This window comes from Portunus trituberculatus, chromosome 15 (assembly GCF_017591435.1).
Source record: "Portunus trituberculatus isolate SZX2019 chromosome 15, ASM1759143v1, whole genome shotgun sequence".
In the NCBI taxonomy this organism is placed as follows: Eukaryota; Metazoa; Arthropoda; class Malacostraca; order Decapoda; family Portunidae; genus Portunus; species Portunus trituberculatus.
In genome coordinates, this window is record NC_059269.1 from 8,119,006 (window position 1) to 8,139,620 (window position 20,615).

The following is a 20,615-nucleotide window of genomic DNA, read 5'->3' on the forward strand; positions in this document are numbered from 1 at the left end:
CTATTGTGTCTTGGGACTCCTATGAGGTATTCAGTCCCAGCCACTCATTTGTATGTGCGGACTTCACATTTAGATTAACGGTATTAAAAAGGAAACAAAGCATATTTTCCAACATTAAATTCAGGAACACGAGAACCTAAAGAAAGCTGCAGGAAACCAGTAGTAATTCCTAAATAATTCAATTTAACAGTATTGCAAATGAAGCAAAGTATATTTTCCATCATTACGCGTGGCAGTTCCTTTATAACACTCGCCAACATCCGCCTTTCACAAAAACAGCTGCCCCTGGTGAGGCTCGAACTCACAACCCCGGCATGGCTCAGCAGCGAACACTGTCTATAAGTACCGTGCGCTAACCGATTGCGCCACAGGGGCACGCTGTCAATGATGATTACTGTGTTATGCAGATTGTAATAACTTTCCTTTTGTTACAATCTCTGCTCAACTCTGACACAACTGCTTAATGTCACCAATGCCCTATTAATGTATACGTTATGATTAAAAAAAGGTTACCCATAATATGAAACCTGCATTGCGACTGTGTGTGTGTGTGTGTGTGTGTGTGTGTGTGTGTGTGTGTGTGTGTGTGTGTGTGTGTGTGTGTGTGTGTGTGTGTGTGTGTGTGTGTGTGTGTGTGTGTGTCGTCATATACAAATGACACGATAACATGTATTGCCAGAATGTCACTCATCGGCAGCAACGGACGGCGAGACGATATGTGATGGCATTAATGTGCAACACGTCTCTGTGACCACTGTGATTAACGTCTGTTCTTGAAGTATCTCCACTGTTTGCACGTCTCTTTAGCTTGTTTAGTTCCTTACTTCCCGATCTTGCCTCGCCGCACTAACGATTCTCAAACGCACTCCATGCAGAGACAGAATTTTTCCCAGCAGCACGTGGCACCTTTAGTGAGGCCATAGCTCTTATTCACTGTCCTTACAAGCAACTCTTCATTTAGTGTTACTTCACTGTTATCAGCGTCACTTCAGTCATTCACTTCCTGACAAGTACAATAAGGTGACTCACAATTAGGAATATTTACGTGGTCTTCGCTAATAAAACGTTAGGAAGAAAGAACCGGATGAAATTTCAGAGGTTCCTATAGGTAAATACAATAAATATTTTTCACTTATGGAACTTTTCAGATTTCACTTAAGAACGCGAGGGGAGGGAGGAACAGAAAATAAGATGAGATGAGACTGAAGTACGTACATGAGACAGTACAAAATATATGAGAGAAGAGAATCATAAAGTCTTAGGTGGCAGTTTCGTTCTCGTTCCTCATCGTCATCATCGGCGTGCATCAGGGAAGAGGAGGAGGTGACGGTGATGGTGGTAGTGGTAGTGGTGGTGGTGGTGGTGGTGGTGGTGGTGGTGGTGGTGGCAGCCTTGCGTGTCGCCTTTGAATATGTAATCTTCAAGAATGCATTGATCCCCTTAGTTATTCTTGGCCTTCAGTCTCTCAGGGCGACGTAACTTTCACTGAGGGAGCCTTACCTAGTGCACGCACACACACACACACACACACACACACACACACACATTGACTACTATCGTATCTTAAATTTCGTTTTGTTTGCCTCTAAAAGCTAAGAATAGTCTCCCTCCCTCCATCCCTTCTCTCTTCCCTCCCCCCTTCTCTCTCTCTCTCTCTCTCTCTCTCTCTCTCTCTCTCTCTCTCTCTCTCTCTCTCTCTCTCTCTCTCTAATTCATTTATTCACTCACTAACTCCCCGCAGCGATGTGTCCATATATCATGTTTTCCTGAACCACCAACACCGTAACACAAAACCTTCGTTCTTTGCCTAATTCTCGAGAAAAAAAACAAAAACTCGATATGGTTGTGGTGTTTGTCACGAATGTTTTTATCGCACGAAGCAGTCCAACTTTTGTCCGTTACGTAAGAGAGAGAGAGAGAGAGAGAGAGAGAGAGAGAGAGAGAGAGAGAGAGAGAGAGAGAGAGAGAGAGAGAGAGAGAGAGAGAGAGAGAGAGAGAGAGAGAGAGAGAGAGAGAGAGAGAGAGAGAGAGAGAGAGTAGGGATTGGAAAAGCAGTAATATGACCAATGGAGAGATGTGGATATTTAATCAGCTCAAAGATAATGAGACACAAAAAAGTTACACGTTTCCACTAACGACTCAATGATGACAAAAAAGATTTCAGAAACTTACGTGGGAAAGAAGAAGCTCACATATAGTTAAAGCAGAAGAAAGAGAGAGGCGAGTGAAATACGTGGACAGCTTGACACGAGATATTGAAGACATGAAGGGCACGTGATTCATTAAGAAAGGCAGATGATCGGGTGAGAGGGGGGGTGATGTTCCCTGGTCACCAACATCAACTAAACGGAATCGGTAAGATAAAGTTAAAGACACGTATAAATCGGCTGGTAATTGTATGTTAGAAATAATCCTAATGTAATGATTATTATTAGTTGTGTTGACAGGGATTAATAATTTCATATGATAATAGGCAATCAAGAAATGACCTCACGCCACTAAATTATTATGAAGGTAACTTACCAACTCATGAAAAGCGTTGCCAACATACTGAGCAATTACTTCGGTTCGACATTTCATTTCGTTCTGTAATTAATGGCAATAACAGTAATGGTGATGAGCGTGAGTGTTGATTGTGGTTACAGCAGGAGCAACGCTGGTAATGCGAACACTGGTAACCGTGACAATGTTGCAGACAGTTATAACATCTATGAATTAACAACACCCACATCAATAGAAATGGCTCAAACAATATGAATTGAATATTACACGAGGGAAAAAAGGGACAATATGAAGTTTTAAAATCATTTTAGCAGTGATTTCGATATAATATTCACATACAATGATGAGAACAGTGATATATATTCCTCAACACCTGAAATAAATAAATATTGATAACGCAACAGAACAGTTAAAGATATTATGCTCTTGCAGTCTTGAACCGTAAGTGATTATGTTCCTTATGTTAAACTTGTGTGAGGGACAGGCTACTTGTAACTGTGTGTGACCGTCAGTTGTGGAAAAATGCTTCATCAGCTTCATAAGTAATACCATTCTTGGTTTCCCATGCAGAGTAGACACTGGTGTCACTAAATTAGGCTGTGAATTCTATCAGCGAGCTCAAATATTGGAAAGTGAATTGTTTCCAGTCCAGACAAATCCGCATGAATACAAATAATCTCTAAAATAACAGAGGAGCTAAGTAGTTGGACAGTGACACTTAACTGGAGACCACTATGAATTTTACCAAGTTAAGATAAACAGAACCTCCCCTGAAATCTTGATGTCCTAATACAGTCACAGGACAAATCAACACGAATACAAATACTCTCTAGAATAACAGATGCGGTACAGAGTTGGACAGTAACACTTAGGTGGAGATAACTATGAATTTTGCCGAGTTACGTAAGCAGAACGATTCCTGGTTAATGTCCAGATACCGTCACACCGTCATGATTTCAGAGTAACGTAATAAAAAGAGTTGATCGATTTAAGTTTCTTTATATAAATACGTAATAAAAATCCTGATCTTAACCATAAAAAAGGAAAGTTTGGTTTTTGCCCATAAATTTTGCCGGAAGAAAGATAAAAAAGATAAAGACTAAATTTACACGGACAATACGAGTGGTACTGAGGAACCCCATCACTTATTATAACTGGTCATATATGTACGACACTGAGCTAAGCAGGTCTTGATGAATACTGTTCGATACTGCCACGGCCACCTACTTGTCACTCTGGAAATGCTTGTTAACGTTTATTGAAGGGCGAGATAGAAAACACACTATTAACATGTTTACTTATGATTTACGTGATCACTGCACAAGAAAGCTCACATCAACCTGTTTTATTAGTGTCCAGTGGCTAGAAATATCGATGTAGTGATTGTAAAAGGTCGTATCGCCCTTGTCGCTGTGATCTGGCTCTGCGTTTAGCACAATTATCTGTAATATTTCAGAGTGGCTTTCGACAGCTCCTTAAATATTGAAGCAAATGTCTTGTGAATTTACGTCTTCTCACAGATACAATGTTCAGATATTTACCATCACATATCACTGAGCTGCATCAGGACACAAATAACATCTATTTTCCAAGACCACAAGGTTCATATTTGCTTTACTACAGGTGTTGACAGACAGGCTGATGTGAGGTGTTATCTAGTTGTTGTGACGATGCAGTTACGAAACGAAGAAAAAAAAATTCAAAAAATGGTCAGGGTGATATTTTCTTTCACTGTTTATAACGCTTTCGAAAATAATACTACGTCCTTCGTGTATACACAACTATACACTCTTTTAACCTTTATCGCGTTAGGATTTTTGTTCCATTTTGTGGCAAATAATATTTTTGGGGGAATTCAGGCTTCGTCTATATTTACCACTACTTTTTTATAGTTTTGTGTTACCCGTAGAAGTATCCATGCCTATCATTCATTTATTCATTCACTTGCCACTGTATTTATCTCCCTTTCCCCATTACTATATATTTTTTCTACCAAGCCTTTAATAAAAGTCTTTCTAATTCTATCCGTATTCTACACCTTTCTCTAAAGATTCACCCCTGTATTCTGATCCTTCGCCCTCGGATTTAGCTGCGATCAAACAATGGGCGCACAACTGCTGGAAAATAATGACCTTGCCATGTTGAATCCCATTACATCTGCACAGGGCGGATTCTAATTTATTATTTTCTTTTATCATTCCTTTTCTCTGTTCGCCTTGGTCTGACTCATGTTTTTGTTTTTGTTTTGAGTATTGATGCACAATATAGAGAAAAATATCTGCAAAATTTCAAATACAGTCAGGAAAAATAATGACTATTCACTTGGCTAAGAGTGGAAATAAAACAAAGTACAAGTAACCATATAGAAATTGGAAGTAATGTAACTGTAACTTTTCATTGTACACATCTCTGAAAAAAAAAAGACTGTAAAATGAATAAACAAACACAGGATACGAGACGGCAAAAAATACCTCTATTAAAACTCAGATTGCTATTCTTCCGCTAACAATGACGCGTTATATTTGGACACACGTCTAGGTCCCAGTAAAAATTACCATGTTACTGGGGCCGTTGCTGAAAGATGAACGCCACGCATGAAAAAGAGTCAGTGTACAAAAAACGCGCGGCAGCACCATTCAGAGGCAGAGCTGAATGAAGGCAGTGAGTGAGTTCTTTGGTCGCATTTCCCTTGAGCAGCCAAGCGTGTGCAGGACAAGCCGAGGGATCAATGTTGTCTTTTATCTGAATGTGTGTACACCGCATCGACGACGCGACCCGCCTCCCTAGACTCCTCACACGCCACCTGCTTACTCTCTACTCACTAGCTACTTATTCCTCATCCACCACACTTCCTTACTCACCCACACCGCCTTACCCAGTATTTCATTACTCCTCTACACTCCCTTAGTTTCTTACTTCTCATCCACCATCTTGTTAATACTCACTCGCTACTGTCTTACTCCTCTCGGCCGCCTCCTTCTTACTCCTCAACCGCCTTTGTAAGCCTCACTAGCGTTTCACATTTCTTTTGACTCGTTTTCCAATTCTTCTTCATTCTTTTCTCCGTTTTCTTCGTCCTCTCCTCTATTCTCGTTTTCCGTGTGTTGCGTTACCATGCTGTATTTTTCTTCAATTTCGAGACTAAAGAACTTCATTATTTTTTTTTTTTTTTTTTTTTGTGTGTGTGTTAAGATTCAAACGGATATCAATACAATGATTGACTGTGCGACTGGCAAAACGCTTTTCACTCAGTCTCGTAAAATTATGCATACTATTGAGAGAAACTGAAGCAGAGATGCATAAAGGTGCGATCGATTGCCGACTGAGACCAAGAATAAAACAGTGATAAATATATATATTTTTTTTTTTTAAAGATCGACTATTGCGCTTACCAGAAATTAAGCAACGTAAATTATAATTTCCAATCCTTTCTTATATGCAAAAACTAAGTATCAAAAAGAAATTCAGGATAAATTTCTGCCGCCAGGAACTAAATAAATCACAGAGTCGAGGGACCCAACTTTTTTTTTTTATTTGCTTTAACTAAGGCTCATTTTTTCCATAACCGCATTTTTTAGGCACAAGATTTGTAAACGTAAGTATTTCTCTACATTCGTATGAGCAAAAAAAAATTCTATCATATATTCTCGGTGTGAGATCACCCGTGGCCACTCCTACAGGGAATGAATAGAAAACACAGGAGGAAAATACATAGAAGAGTCAGGAAAAACAGCCTTTCCTACCTAATTGAAAATCTTTCGTGAATCTTTTCATTAAAATTCTTTGGAGTGATTGCATGATATGAAACTGTCCAAAAACACAGTTCTTGAAGTATTGCCACCACCACCACCACCACCGCTGACCTCGACATACCAGCACTATCATGTCACCTTTCCATTCTCGCAGTCACCCTGTCATTGCCACCTAGTTTCCTCCCTAACAGTCACTACCACCTGCACTGCTACTATTACTACTCATGCACACACCACTCTCTCACTTCCTTATCACCAGTAGAATGCTCTCACCGCTATACCAAACCTACCACTACAACCACCCACACCACCACCACTAACCGCTGTACCAAACTTTCGACCTACTCAACATTTCTAACTTTCCCTTTTCGAGTAGGACACATCAATTGATTTTAAGACATGACCTCACCGCTAAGCTCACCAACATCAATGCGAAACAGGACCGGTAAAGAAAAGGAAGCACATGTTAACTTGAATATAGAAGCAAATGAACTAACACCTTTACTCTTATTCATTTATTTTTTTACTCTCTCATACACACCCACACATAAACACGAATCTAACTGAATGCACACTTTGACCTCCTAAATGAATACCAACACACAACATTCCATCAACACAAAATAAAACTCACATTATTTGCAAGCACGAGGAGGCAGCGGCTGGGAGAAAAGAGCTATGAGGAAAGAAGCAGCTAAGCATGATTTTGCAATGGAGAGACCTAAGAAAGATGAAGAGATAGAAGATGAAGAGAAGGAGGAGGAGAAGGAGGAAGAAGAGGACAATGACAACTACAACGATGAAAAAGAGCAGAAGGAAGATGACGAGCAGGAGGAGAAAGAGGAAGAGGAGCAGCAGGTCACCTCGTCACCAAATAACGAAGAAAGGTTGAGGTGACCAGACACAACACCGGAAATGGAGAGAATTTCCGACACAGACAACACGACGGAGCAGCGACGAGAGAGAGAGAGAGAGAGAGAGAGAGAGAGAGAGAGAGAGAGAGAGAGAGAGAGAGAGAGAGAGAGAGAGAGAGAGAGAGAGAGAGAGAGAGAGAGAGAGAGAGAGAGAGAGAACAGAGACGAGTATTTATTTCAGAGTAGGTAATGCGAAGGTGAGTTAATATCGTGAAATGTCAATAGTATCCTGTACCGTAAAATTTAATGAGGACAGAGAAAGGAAAATAGAGAAAAAAGAAAAGGGAGAATAATAAGGTATACTAAAAAATCTTATCGCACCGAAAGATTTCAGAGTACTCGGAGCAGATGCGAAATAAATGTGACACGAGTGAGAATCAACCCTATTATTCAATTCTGGAGGGATGGGAAGAGGGGAGGTGGGGATGGGGAACTGGGTAGGCTACAAGCGCTACGGATCTTTCAACGGTTTCAGACAGGCAAGCCGCACCAAGTTTCCACGAGGTTTCACACGAGGAAACAACCCGCCAAGCGCTGTGAACAAGGAGTAGAAATGTGTGTGTACCGTGTCTCTACAAACAGTAAGGGAGGGTACGGACCGGGGGAGAGAAAACAAGTAGACACTTGAAGCCAAGCACACTTGGGCAAGAACACGAACCAGTAAGTGTTGGGAAGTGAAATTAAATGAGAAAATGTAAAGAAAAGCTTATAATGACGGAAGAATGAAGCGTTAGTTGTGAAGCGAAATGTTGATACAACTTAATGTGTTTCTTAACATGAGTGTTGTATGTGTTTTATATCTTTGTGTATCATATGTATAATCATATATCAACACAACTTAATGTATTACTTCCCATGAGTATCATATGTGTTGTATATGTTCTATGTATCATAATGTGTGTAACCAAATTTTAGCACAACCTAATGTATCAGTAGCCATGAGTATCGCATGTATTGTATTCTGTCTTCCTTGTATCACATATATCTTTCTTTCTTTCAATAAATTCATGATATGAATACAAATTTGATCTTTCCACCTCCTCTAAATCGTATATGCATTTGTTTATTCATACATATATTTTTATAATGCATCCACATACATATATAATTCTCAACATGGATGAGTATGTTTTTTTGTTTTCTGCTGACCAGTTATCTCATCACAGAACAAAAGCAAAAATCGATAACAGACGCGATGTCAGTAATTCCTTTCCTTGTAATAAATCATCGACATGAAACAGCAGGTATACAAATAAGACCCCCTTCTATTTCAAGGCCTATTGCACATCACTTTCCCTAACATCTTCTAAACAACCAGTTGGAATATGACTTTTTGGCACAGTCTGTTTGGCACCGTTATGTAATTATTATCGCTACAAAGCCTTGACATGTGTGTCATTAAGAAGTTTACTCTTGGCTGTGAAGGCGAAGCTGGTAGTAGACGTGTAGACATTTGCAGCTGTGACAAGTACAGACGATGCGGTGCAGCAAGGAGGCAAGGAGGGAGGGAGATGGGAACGGAGGGAGAGGTGGTGGAATGAAACACGTCACAGTTACGTCACATAAAACATTCCCCGTGCAGCTGTCTACTCTGCTTACACCAGCTTTGGAAGCTTGTTTTGAAAACTATGCCTCATACGACCTGAAATGGATAGTGGTTACAGTGGTTTACGGTCCAGCGGGGCAAATTATTACGCATATAATACATAAATAAAAATTAGATTTTGCACTTATGGTAAGACATATAGACACCACGGAGAAAAACAAAAAAGTCTTGTTGTTCTTGTGAGTTTTGGATGGTGTGGGTCAACAAAAGACCGGGAGGGCCGCTCAACGCCAGGTTTGGCATGCTGGGTTCACCACGCTGCGCATTACTCCATGCACGCTACACCAGTCATAATCATATTAAGATAAAATTATGTTTTCCAATAAAAGAAAATCCGGTGCATAACGAATACAAGAGATTAATGAATTTTTTTTACATTTTTATTCAATTTATTAATCTAGTTCTTATATTTTCCATATGTCATGTTAGCAAGGAAAATGGCATACCTCATCAATCTTTTATACATTAAAGTCATCAATTGAAACTAATAAAGAAAGCTTTGCATGTTATGCGGAAGTTAAGCAAAAGTAAACATACAAAAAACCCGACCATACTTGCTTGAAAATAGTGTTTGATCATCTGTTGCTTGTGTTGGATTTAATAAAAGTTTTCTAACTATTGCTTTCGGTTATATGAGTCTCCTCATTTATCACTTACAAGTACACTTAAACTAACGAAATTATAACAAGGTTACTGATGGAAACTGTGTTTTTTTCCTTTTTACCTGATTTCATGTACTACGTATATACTAACTTCACTGGCAAATCTAAAGATAGAGGAGGAGTCCACTTTCAGGTTGAAGAATAGTCATTTCATTTTAAGCCAGGGGTTGTCAACCTTTTTATCGTTAAGAACCCCCTGAGTTATAAGACCATCTACCGGAACCCCCAGCATCATCACATGGAACATGGAACTCAATATGCAATGGTGCTGCAAAGAATTTTATTAGATCAGCCATCTAAGTACCCCTGGAAATCTTCCTATGGATCCTCTGGGGTTTCACGCTGTCAGGATGGCCACTGTCCATGAGCTAACATCATTAGGTCTCTATGACGCTGAAGACGTCTATGCAGAACGGTTTGGTTGGCAACAGACAATCTCATTATCAGACTTGGATTTTTCTGTTATGAAAATAAACTCATTTACGGGGCTTCATATGTTCATGGTGTCTTGTAGTCTACTTACTAACCAAGAAAGGAAAGAAAATATCATACTGACTTCGAGCTATCAATTGAGGAAGAAGTCATTTTCGTCCCAGGAATAGAGCTAGATGGTATAAAAAAAAACAAAAAAACAATGCATAGTTATAACCTAACTCTACTATTATAGCGTTTTTGTCGTAGATACATGTTTAAAAATATTTTACCCATCTTAATATCTCCTTATGTGACAGAAGAAATGTACGATATGCAGTTGACCATATTTTCTGTGAAATGTTACGATATATGTTGAATCTGGCAACTTCAACAGGAGTTTGGGTCCCTCTCCTAGTGTTTCCTTATATTTGAAACATTGATATTTACACGTCATTGTGATCAGGGAAATAAAGGAAACTTTTTTTTTTTTTCTAAGAGCATAAATAGAAAAATTATGTCTACAGGTGGCAGTTTATGTATAAGACAAGCAAACCTGTGTGCACTCATCCACTCTATCCAGAAGCTTAACTAATTTTCAAAAGTTCCCCAATAGTTACACAACTACCATTGGTCTACTGTTTCTATCCAGTTATCTACAAACACGTACACATTCACGGCAGCAACATGCAAAGTACACTAAATACTCCGGAGCAAAGCTGCCTCACCTTGTTTCATTAATCAGCTAACTCTTGCACACTTTCAGACCAAAGCTATTTTTCATTTACCATCGACGATTTTATATTCGAATCAAAATTTAAACGACGATTGAGAACTTTCGGCCTAAAGTTGTTGAGGGCCGTGACGGCCTTGGGCGCCGCACGGGGGAAGGAGGTGGCTGTCGGGTCCGGCCTGGGGCCCAAGGCAGTGAACTGGCTGCAGGTCCTTCTTTTCCTTGGTGGCCTCAAGCTTCACTACTAGTCGTCCACTTGCAGCGCCTCACACTAGGCAAGGGTCGCCATAAGCAAGAGATCAATGTCTACCACTCACCAGATGGTGCCGTGAGGGGCCCTAAAGGGGTGATAAGGGCTCCTTGCATACAGTCTGATGGTGAGTGGTGTGTACGGGTCCCCTGCTTATAATGACACCGAGCTAAACAACTCGCCATGAACGAGGGCACGCTGTGCGCCATGAGCCAGGCACTAACAGTACCAGTGGTCCTTTACGTTAGGTTAGGTTAGGTTAGGTGAAAAGGACTCACTTCATGATAATGTTTGGGGAGTGGTGTGTGGCGGGTCATTGCTCATGGCGACCCGTGTGAGGCATTGCAAGGTTGCATCGTCACTGCTCTCATAATCACGGGACTGGGGTGAAAGTTTCGTCCCAGTACCTGTGTAGGTAATAATACTTTGAATCGTTTCGCCATCGCCATCGCCGCATCGTCAGTTTCGATAAACGGATCGTTATCCTCGACAAACACATCTTTACCGTGGACACTGGAATCGCAACCTGTCGTGGAATCCCATTGTTAACGTGGACTCATTTTCCTTTGCGGCTTCAAGCTCACCGGTTGTCGTCAACTTGCAGCGCCTCACACTAGGCAAGGGGTCGCCTTAAGCAGTCTGCCGTGTCTACCGTCCACCAGATGATGCCGTGAGGGGCCTTTAAGGGGTGATAAGGGTTTCTTGCATAGAGTCTGGTGGTGAGTGGTGTGTACAGGACCTCTGCTTATAATGACACCGCGCTGAACAACTCACCATGAACGAGGGCACGCTGTGCGCCATGCACCAGACACTGACAATACCAGTGGTCCTTTACGGGGTGAAAAGGACTTACTGACAGTGTTTGGGGAGTGGTGTGTGGCGGGTCATTTCTCATGGCTACCCGTGTGAGGCGCAGTAAGGTGGCAGCGTCACTCTCCTCGCACTCAAGGGTCTGAGATGAACCTTTACGGGGTGAAAGGGTTCGTCTCAGTACCTGTGTAGGCAAGTGAACTTCAATTGCAGCGCAGGAAGGTGGCAGCGTCACTCTACTCGCACCCAAGGGTCTGGGGTGGACTCTTACGGGTGAAAGAGTTCGCCCCAGTACCTGTGTAGGCAAGTGGACTTCAACATTGTGTCACGAAATCGTATCGTGAGAACGGGAACAGCATCGACATCGTGGAAACCCGTATCGTTACCGTGGAAACTGGAATTGCATCTTGATCGTGGATACTCGCATTATTATCGTAGAAACTGGAATGGCAACTTTATCGTGGAATGGCGTCCCTATTTTGGAAACTCGCATCGCTATCGAGGAAACTGGATTGGCATTGTTGTCTTGGAAATTCGGAGCGCTATCGAGGAATCTGGAATCCCATCTTATTATACACACTGTTATCGTGGAAGCTCTCGTGATCGTCGTTCGTTTCGTTATCTCTGAATTACTTAATTAGTCTTGGTATTATTCTTAGCCTCCGTAATAATAGAGATGTTGGTCATTTTTATCTTATCTCTTTTACTGTATTTTTTTTTTTCTCAGGGTATAGTTTAGTGTTCTTCAACCTTTTCTAAGTTCGTGCACCTTTTCGAGAAGCAAGGAGGACTATAAAGAAATGCATCAATATTTGTAATTTTCCCTACTTTAAGACTGAAAATCGATAGATAACATTATTGTATATCTACCTGAAGCTATAGTTTTCGGTCCTAAACAGTCGCTATATAGTGCGAAATGTACTATAACAAAATGCCACATCTCAAACACATCAGGCCCGTGTTCCGTCTGAGTATAATATATTACTATTGTGAATAAATCGTAATACTTTGATTAATGTCAATAGGAGAGGACCCAAACTGTCACATTTTCAGTGTTCGCAGGTTGGTTTAATTCAGGAGTGGGTCAGCATCGTCTCGCGGTACAGAGTAGTCGTCTCTAAACACTGTATTACGATGTATCTATTGATTTACCATGCTTTTACTCCTTCCAGTATTTTTCTGTTCTTATTCTACCATGGTATTTCTTTATAGTTACTTGAGTTTATACGACTAACATCATAATATAGAGCAAAACATAATTGTCTGGTGTACCAAGATCTTTAATTTCTAGAGACTTAAATACAGCACGGAACCTTAACACACATTTCACCTCGCTTCTGCACAGGTTAATTCTTCACAAGGAATGAGTAGAGCAATATTTGTTCGGTTTTCTTTATGAGAAAAATAAAAAAAGAAAATTAGCGGCCGAAACAGAAATAGTCCGAGGGTGCTATAGTGTTTTCATCGCCGTGTCCCTAAGCTCTGTCTTGCCATAGCCTGAACATGGTATTCAGTTCTGTTCAGTACTGTTGATAGGCGGAAGTGTAGCCTGGATATCGGCACTTCCTGATGTGTTTTGGTTTGGGTTTTGTCTGGGTCTGTTGCTGCAATTAATCACTATTTAAACTTTTTACTTTATGTTCTCTTATTTTCCAAAAATGATATATTATTTCTTTACTTTCTTCTATACTACTCTTTTTTTCAAAAAGTAATTTTCCAATGAGGTGTTCTTCATTTTCTGGGTAAGGACGCTGCCAATTGGGGTGTTTGGATCTTTCATAGGTGTAGGCTGTGTTTATGCCTTTAGACTATAGATCAGAGTTTCTCAATCTTTTTCTCATTAAGAACCCTCTAAATTATAGGACCATCTACCCGAACCCCAAGTAATTTGACATGGAACAGAATGTTAATTTGGTGACTGACACTAACTCAATAGACAAAGGTTCGCGAACGCCAGATTGAAAACAACTGTTCTAAGCCATTAGTCGATCTTGAGAAACAATTTTCAACGTTTAAATGATCATAGGAACTCCAGCTGTGTCATTGTAGAACAACCAAGCTAAGTAATTTCACTGAAAAGGATGATAATAAAAAAAATGCACAAGCTATTGATTAACATGTACATCAGTAAGACAGAACAAAGAAGACAATTACCATAATCTCGTATATAGCGGACACTCCTGAAAGGGCACAGATACTGTATGAAACTTCAGAAGAGGTAATGACCGTGAAAACAGCAGTAGGAGATTGCAAGGGAAACAGTCTTGGTGCAGACGATGAGGCTAAAGACTTAGGATCACCGGGATGATTTAACAAGAAATTATAATATGATTAAGAATTAGGAAGTAAAAAGAAAATATATAACAGCAATTTGGTGAGACTCTGTAGACTTTTGAATATCGTTTTACGGCAATGTGAGTGTGTGTGTGTGTGTGTGTGTGTGTGTGTGTGTGTGTGTGTGTGTGTGTGTGTGTGTGTGTGTGTGTGAGAGAGAGAGAGAGAGAGAGAGAGAGAGAGAGAGAGAGAGAGAGAGAGAGAGAGAGAGAGAGAGAGAGAGAGAGAGAGAGAGAGAGAGAGAGAGAGAGAGAGAGAGAGAGAGAGAGAGAGAGAGAGAGAGAGAGAGAGAGAGAGAGAGAGAGAGAGAGAGAGAGAGAGAGAGAGAGAGAGAGAGAGAGAGAGAGAGAGAGAGAGAGAGAGAGAGAGAGAGAGAGAGAGTGTGTGTGTGTGTGTGTGTGTGTGTGTGTGTGTGTGTGTGTGTGTGTGTGTGTGTGTGTGTGTGTGTGTGTGTGTGTGTGTGTGTGTGTGTGTGTGTGGGCGCGCGTGCGTGTATGTGCGTGTGATAGAGAAGAAACAAGGTAAGCCTTCACGACCTCCTTTATTTTTTTTACCCTTCCCTTTCATCACAGGCAAGTCTTCCTTCTTCCCTGTCACCTCAAACATTCCAGGTAAGCTTCTTATCTGTTTGAGCTTATACGTACACCTTATCAAACCTTATCACTCCCACACGAATCTCGATTGGAATTTATTACGACTGCCACCAAGAACACTTCATCTATATCTCCAATTAAGTCTACAGTCGCTCAAAGGAACCAGAATCATAGAGAGCATACTTGTGGGGAAACACATAGACTACTAGAGGACCGAGCGGTATTCTTGCCTCGCCTTCGTTGTGCCTCCTTAGAATTCGTGTAGGTGTGTAAAATAGGGAGATGAGGAGAGAGGGAGATGGAGAGAAGGAAAGAGAAGGGGAATTGGGAAGAGGAAAGAGGAAAGGGGAAAGGAGAAGGGAAGTAAGAGCGGGAAAGGGTAAAGGAGGGATGATGTGTGTGTGTGTGTGTGTGTGTGTGTGTGTGTGCTATGTACAATACAACACACACGCTCACATGTATGTAGATTAATTTGTAACTGGGAAGATCACACACACACACACACACACACACACACACACACACACACACACACACACACACACACACACACACAAGCAGTACATACGAGGGAGAGTGGAGCCATTCCGGGCATATGGCAGGAAGGATAGTGACCGTGCCCGCGTCGGAGGGACCTACATCGCACGCCCGCCGCACTCAAGCCATACTCGCCACTCGCGCCTCCCGCCCAAGACCCGCTTCACCCTCCACGGCCCCTCTGCGTGCCCTTCTAAACACGTATTACAATTAAACCTGACCCGTGCTTGCTAGTGGCACTATAAATTACGGTGGTGAAGTGCATTAATGCGGACGTGGTGGTAGGGGTGTTGGTGTATGTACAGTGTGTGTGTGTGTGTGTGTGTGTGTGTGTGTGTGTGTGTGTGACTAGCAGTAGCACATATTGCATGTTCTTTGACCGTATACTTATGGCATTACTGCATGATATGTTCTAACGACCCTGCTGCTTCCTTTCCGGGTGTAGAAAAAAAGTGTACTTTGATTTCATAATGAGACAGGAAGCAACTGCTGGTTCTTTAATAGGGAGATGAATGAATGGAATAGAATAACTGATCAGGGAAATTCATAAGGGAGCTTCAAATGGCCAGATAAATGTATGGACTTGGATGATATGTGGATATAAGCAAGTTAGTTTTATGCAGAAAATGGAGACGGAGTGTATGTAGGTGTGCTGACTTCTTGCAGTTCTTCTTATTTATTTTTTTTTTCATTGTTTTGTTGTATAAGAGAGAAAGATCGTGTGTGTGTGTGTGTGTGTGTGTGTGTGTGTGTGTGTGTGTGTGTGGTGTGTGTGTGTGTGTGTGTGTGTGTGTGTGTGTGTGTGTGTGTGTGTGTGTGTGTGTGTGTGTATTTACCTAGTTGTAGTTTTACAGGGCCTGGGCTTTACGCTCGTGTGTGTAATTCACCTCGGTCTTCTGCTGGTCACCCAGCCAGTCTTCCCCATTACGTAGCGAGCTCAGTGTTCATAGACCGATCTTCGGGTAGGACTGAGACCACAACACACTCCACACACCGGGAAAGCGAGGCCACAACCCCTCGAGTTACATCCCGTACCTATTTTACTGCTAGGTGAACAGGGGCCACACATTAAGAGGCTTGCCCATTTGCCTCGCCGCTTACCGGGACTCGAACTCGGGCCTCTCGATTGCGAGTCGAGCGTGCTAACCACTACACTTATGTGTGTGTGTGTGTGTGTGTGTGTGTGTGTGTGTGTGTGTGTGTGTGTGTGTGTGTGTGTGTGTGCGTTCATGTGTGTGTGTGTTTGTGTGTTTGTGTGTGTGGGGGAGAGTGGGGGAGGCCACGTGTAGCTGTTCTGTTTGTGGGCGAGAATAAAGAGCTAATAAAACGTCTCGCCTCTCCATTTTCCCTCAGGACTGGAGCTCGTCTCTCGGGGTATTAAGTCGTATCATGAATAGGCGAGACCGCGACAAAAGATGGTATAGAAGAATGAGGTGGAAACCTAACAACAATATGACGAGAAGAGAGGAAACGAGAAAAATAAGAGCAGGACGAGGACACGGGCGAGAATATATAATAGTATAACAAAGGAAGAATCTGATCAAATGGACAACTTATCCTATTGTATCGATCTTAATTCCACAAGTATGATATATCTTCATGAATACGTTGAGTAACTGATTTTGGGGAAACCGTTTGAGCACAAGTATCCTCCAATTTCGTGATGCATTAGACACATCATAAACGTACTGCCATGTTAGTTTGCTCCACAACTCGGGCAAAGACAACTCGTTTAAGGCACATGAAAGACATATAGTTTTAGTTAAATAAAGGTTACGAATTCCACTTTAAACACAACATTTTTGGTAGACATTTCTTACCGTACAAACCAAAACTTCAGTACTACCACCACTATACAAGAGACGAAAACAATGAGTTCAGAAGAGGAATAACAAAAAACAGTCGTGTAAGGGAGTTAATAATTAAAATGGCTCCCTTCTCCACCCATATTAATTAACTTAAATGAAGACGCAGGTACCACAGAATAAATACACACGGGTAGACTTTCCATAATGCATGCCTTACCATCAATATTTGATTGTTAGACCACATCTGTGACTATGAATACTGCAACAAGATCTCGACCCTATATATCGTACAGAATATGCTAACACTGACAATGAATTCCTTATGGGAGAAATTGGCCCTCTGCTCGGAAGAAACTGAAGCTGGAGAAGAGGGAAGTGATTTGTGAAACATGGCACTGCGCGGCCATGTTCACTCAACACCAAGAGCTTTGCTGGTGGAGGCCAGGAAAGAGGTAGGCAAGCAGGCAGACAGACACACAGGGGATAGATAGATACATAGGTAGATAGACAGACAGACAGACAGACAGATAGATAGATACATAGATAGACAGATAGATGGATAGATAGATAAATAAATAGATAGATAGATAGATAAATAAGTAGATAGATAGATAAATAGATAGATAGATAGAGAGAGAGAGAGAGATAGAGAGATAAACGGATAAATAAATAGATAGATACAGATAGATACATAGTTAAATAAACAGAAAGATTGATAGATTGACAGAGAGAGAGAGAGAGAGAGAGAGAGAGAGAGAGAGAGAGAGAGAGAGAGAGAGAGAGAGAGAGAGAGAGAGAGAGAGAGAGAGAGAATATTCTCATTAGTCTCATTCATTTCCCAACTAGATATGAATTAAGTCTGCCGATCTTACTTATTAATTTCAATTATCGGTGTGTATATATATATATATATATATATATATATATATATATATATATATATATATATATATATATATATATATATATATATATATATATATATATATATAAGGACGCCAACAGGTTATCCAGTTTTGCTTGTCAGTCGACATGAAGCAGCGTTGTATTCAGCGGTGTTGAAGGAATAACGTGAAGTAAAAGGCGGGGAGGTTCAAGTGTCGGCATTTATTGTTTTATGTCTTTGCTGACCATTAGAGCGAACACTTACTGTAACAATTTGTTGGGAATATAATGTTAATGAGTAATCTATCTGAACTGAGACCGATTACATAGTTACCGGCTTGCCTATCATCACTGATGAAAAAAAAAAATGTATTTACACCTCTATTCAAAAGGAATTAATCCCCACCTGATGTAATGACACTGATATATGTTATCATGAATGTTGGAATACAATAAGTTTACATGTTAAATGTACACACTCTTTTTCTTTTTCTGCAATATGTTAGAAAATGTAGATAAAAAATATTCTTTAAGTGTGCGTTTCTACACTTATAGAAAAAACCTCACCTTGTGTATCGTAACCAGATCAAAACATACTGATATTAACACTTCCTCTCCCTCGTGCTATCCTTTTGTGGCCTCTTAATACAGTTGTAATCAGCCGCCACCCTACAACTTCGTTTCAATGTTAATTAAGAGCTCCAGTCAAGAACACTTGATGTTTTTTTGCATATCTAATCTTAGTTTAGGGCAAATGTTAATTGTTATTAATGCACTTCTTCAAAGTTCTATAGCGTTCGTGTGTCATGTACTAATTCACGTACTTGCATAGCGGAACTCATGAGATGCACGAGTAACTCCATTGTATTTCCCGCTTGGTCGCAGAAAGGGGAATGAAGCTGTAATTAATTCAGTTTTGTAGACCAATCTTAACCTTTACATGGCAATTTCAGTGTTTTAAGAAACTCGCTATTGTCTGACCCTCTCTGGCGCACAGAAGACTACTCTGGTTCCCCTCGGCCATTTCCAATACCTAACTTTTCGTTCTCCGCCCCAGGGAAGCAGCCAGCTCTCCCTCGCTCCTCGCCGCCGCTCCTCCACCACGCCACTTCTGTTCTCCTGACTCCTGGCGCCCCTCGAGGCTCCTGTGTTTGATTGAGTTGGTTTTCCCGAGAGACATTACATAAGCTTTTTTTTTATACCATCTCATCCCGAGTTCCAAGGTGCAGAGGCAGGGACAAGACAGTATTATGATTCATGTATTAACGTAGAGGCGATCAGTACGAACACTGGAATTGCTACAAGTTACCAGATAAAGGAAAAAGAAACTTATTGAGTATCAAGAATGTATCAAGTACGTATTATGAAACGCTTTGAGATTTATTAGAATTTTCTTTCGGATACCACAGCGATGGTTTATCTGATTCTCTTTGGGATTACATTGATGACGTAGGATCCCTGCTAAGCTATCACTAGAATCATAAAGATATCCTTCAATACTTCATAGCTTATTATTTCCAGAAATCACAGCGATGGTTAGCCTGATTTTTGGGGTGTTTCTCCTAATAGTGAAGAATCCTTGTTAGAATGTAGCTAGAATCACTAAAAGACCCTCCAAACACCTAACAACTTCCATTAGTTTGAGGAAAGCTGTAAAAGTAAGACACCGAAGTGTTTGAGAATGCGCCCCCGCGATTCATACATCAATGTAAAAGCAGCGAGTGAGAACAATAGCGTTACTTCTTACACGGCCACTTATAAGTCGTAAAATCATATTACACTTAAAGAGAACGAAGTGTTATGACTATCACCTTGGTGAGGAAAATTTAGAAAGAATCTGAGATCACAGGTTCGCTTCCTAGTAATCTTCATGTAGTCACTTTTCATGAGTTATGTAAGAAATGAGTTTCATGAAGACCACCACATCACACGCACCTCTTGTGTTGCTCTGGGATTTTGTTGTGACCATAACATTTGCCTGCTAACCCATTCAGTACAACAGAGAGTCATGGTAAATAAGTAGTGGTGTTAAATAAGTAGTTAATGATCTATCTACCAATGATCAGAAAGTGTTATCCTTAATTTCGTAAAATTCCCTAATCGTCCAATGAAATCCATACCTCACTATTGAATAAGTTAAGAGTTGTAATATCAACTTCTCTCTCTCTCTCTCTCTCTCTCTCTCTCTCTCTCTCTGGCACACACAGTAACATGCAAGACACATTCCCGGCATATCTTCTTCCATGATTTTCTGTTTTATATTTCTCACATATGAAGAATAAAGAACTCATTAATCTTTCCCTTACATCTAAAGTTGCCCTCGATACAACAAACCTCAACTCTCCATCTATTTCATCTTTCTTTAATCCACAACATGAAATACATTTTGATAACTTTTCCAGCTTACCTTTCAGCAGGAAATCACTCCAAGGAACAAAGGACTAGCCCGGCCACCCAATTTCACGCATAGAGTTGCTGGCTTGCCATTCTGCGCCTCATCATCTGCAAAACAAGCATTATCATTAGCATTCCTTTTTATCATTATCAGTGGTAGTGGTGCTGGTGGTGGTGGTGCTTGAAGAAAAAGGGGTAGTAGTAGTAGTAGTAGTAGTAGTAGTAGTAGTAGTAGTAGTAGTAGTAGTAGTAGTAGTAGTAGTAGTAGCAGCAGCAGCAGCAGCAGCAGCAGCAGCAGCAGCAGCAGCAGCAGCAGCAGCAGCAGCAGTAGTAGTAGTAGTAGTAGTAGTAGTAGTAGTAGTAGTAGTAGTAGTAGTAGTAGTAGGAGGAGGAGGAGGAGGAGGAGGAGGAGGAGGAGGAGGAG

General features: G+C 40.9%; 1 non-coding gene across 1 annotated transcript; it reads right to left on the reverse strand.

Annotated features, from left to right (window-relative positions):
• Positions 1–280: 280 nt before the first annotated feature.
• Positions 281–375, reverse strand: Trnai-uau. The gene is made up of 2 exons: positions 338–375; positions 281–316 (listed from the first exon to the last, which is right to left on the reverse strand). It is a non-coding gene; the product is annotated as a tRNA-Ile (tRNA).
• Positions 376–20,615: the final 20,240 nt, after the last annotated feature.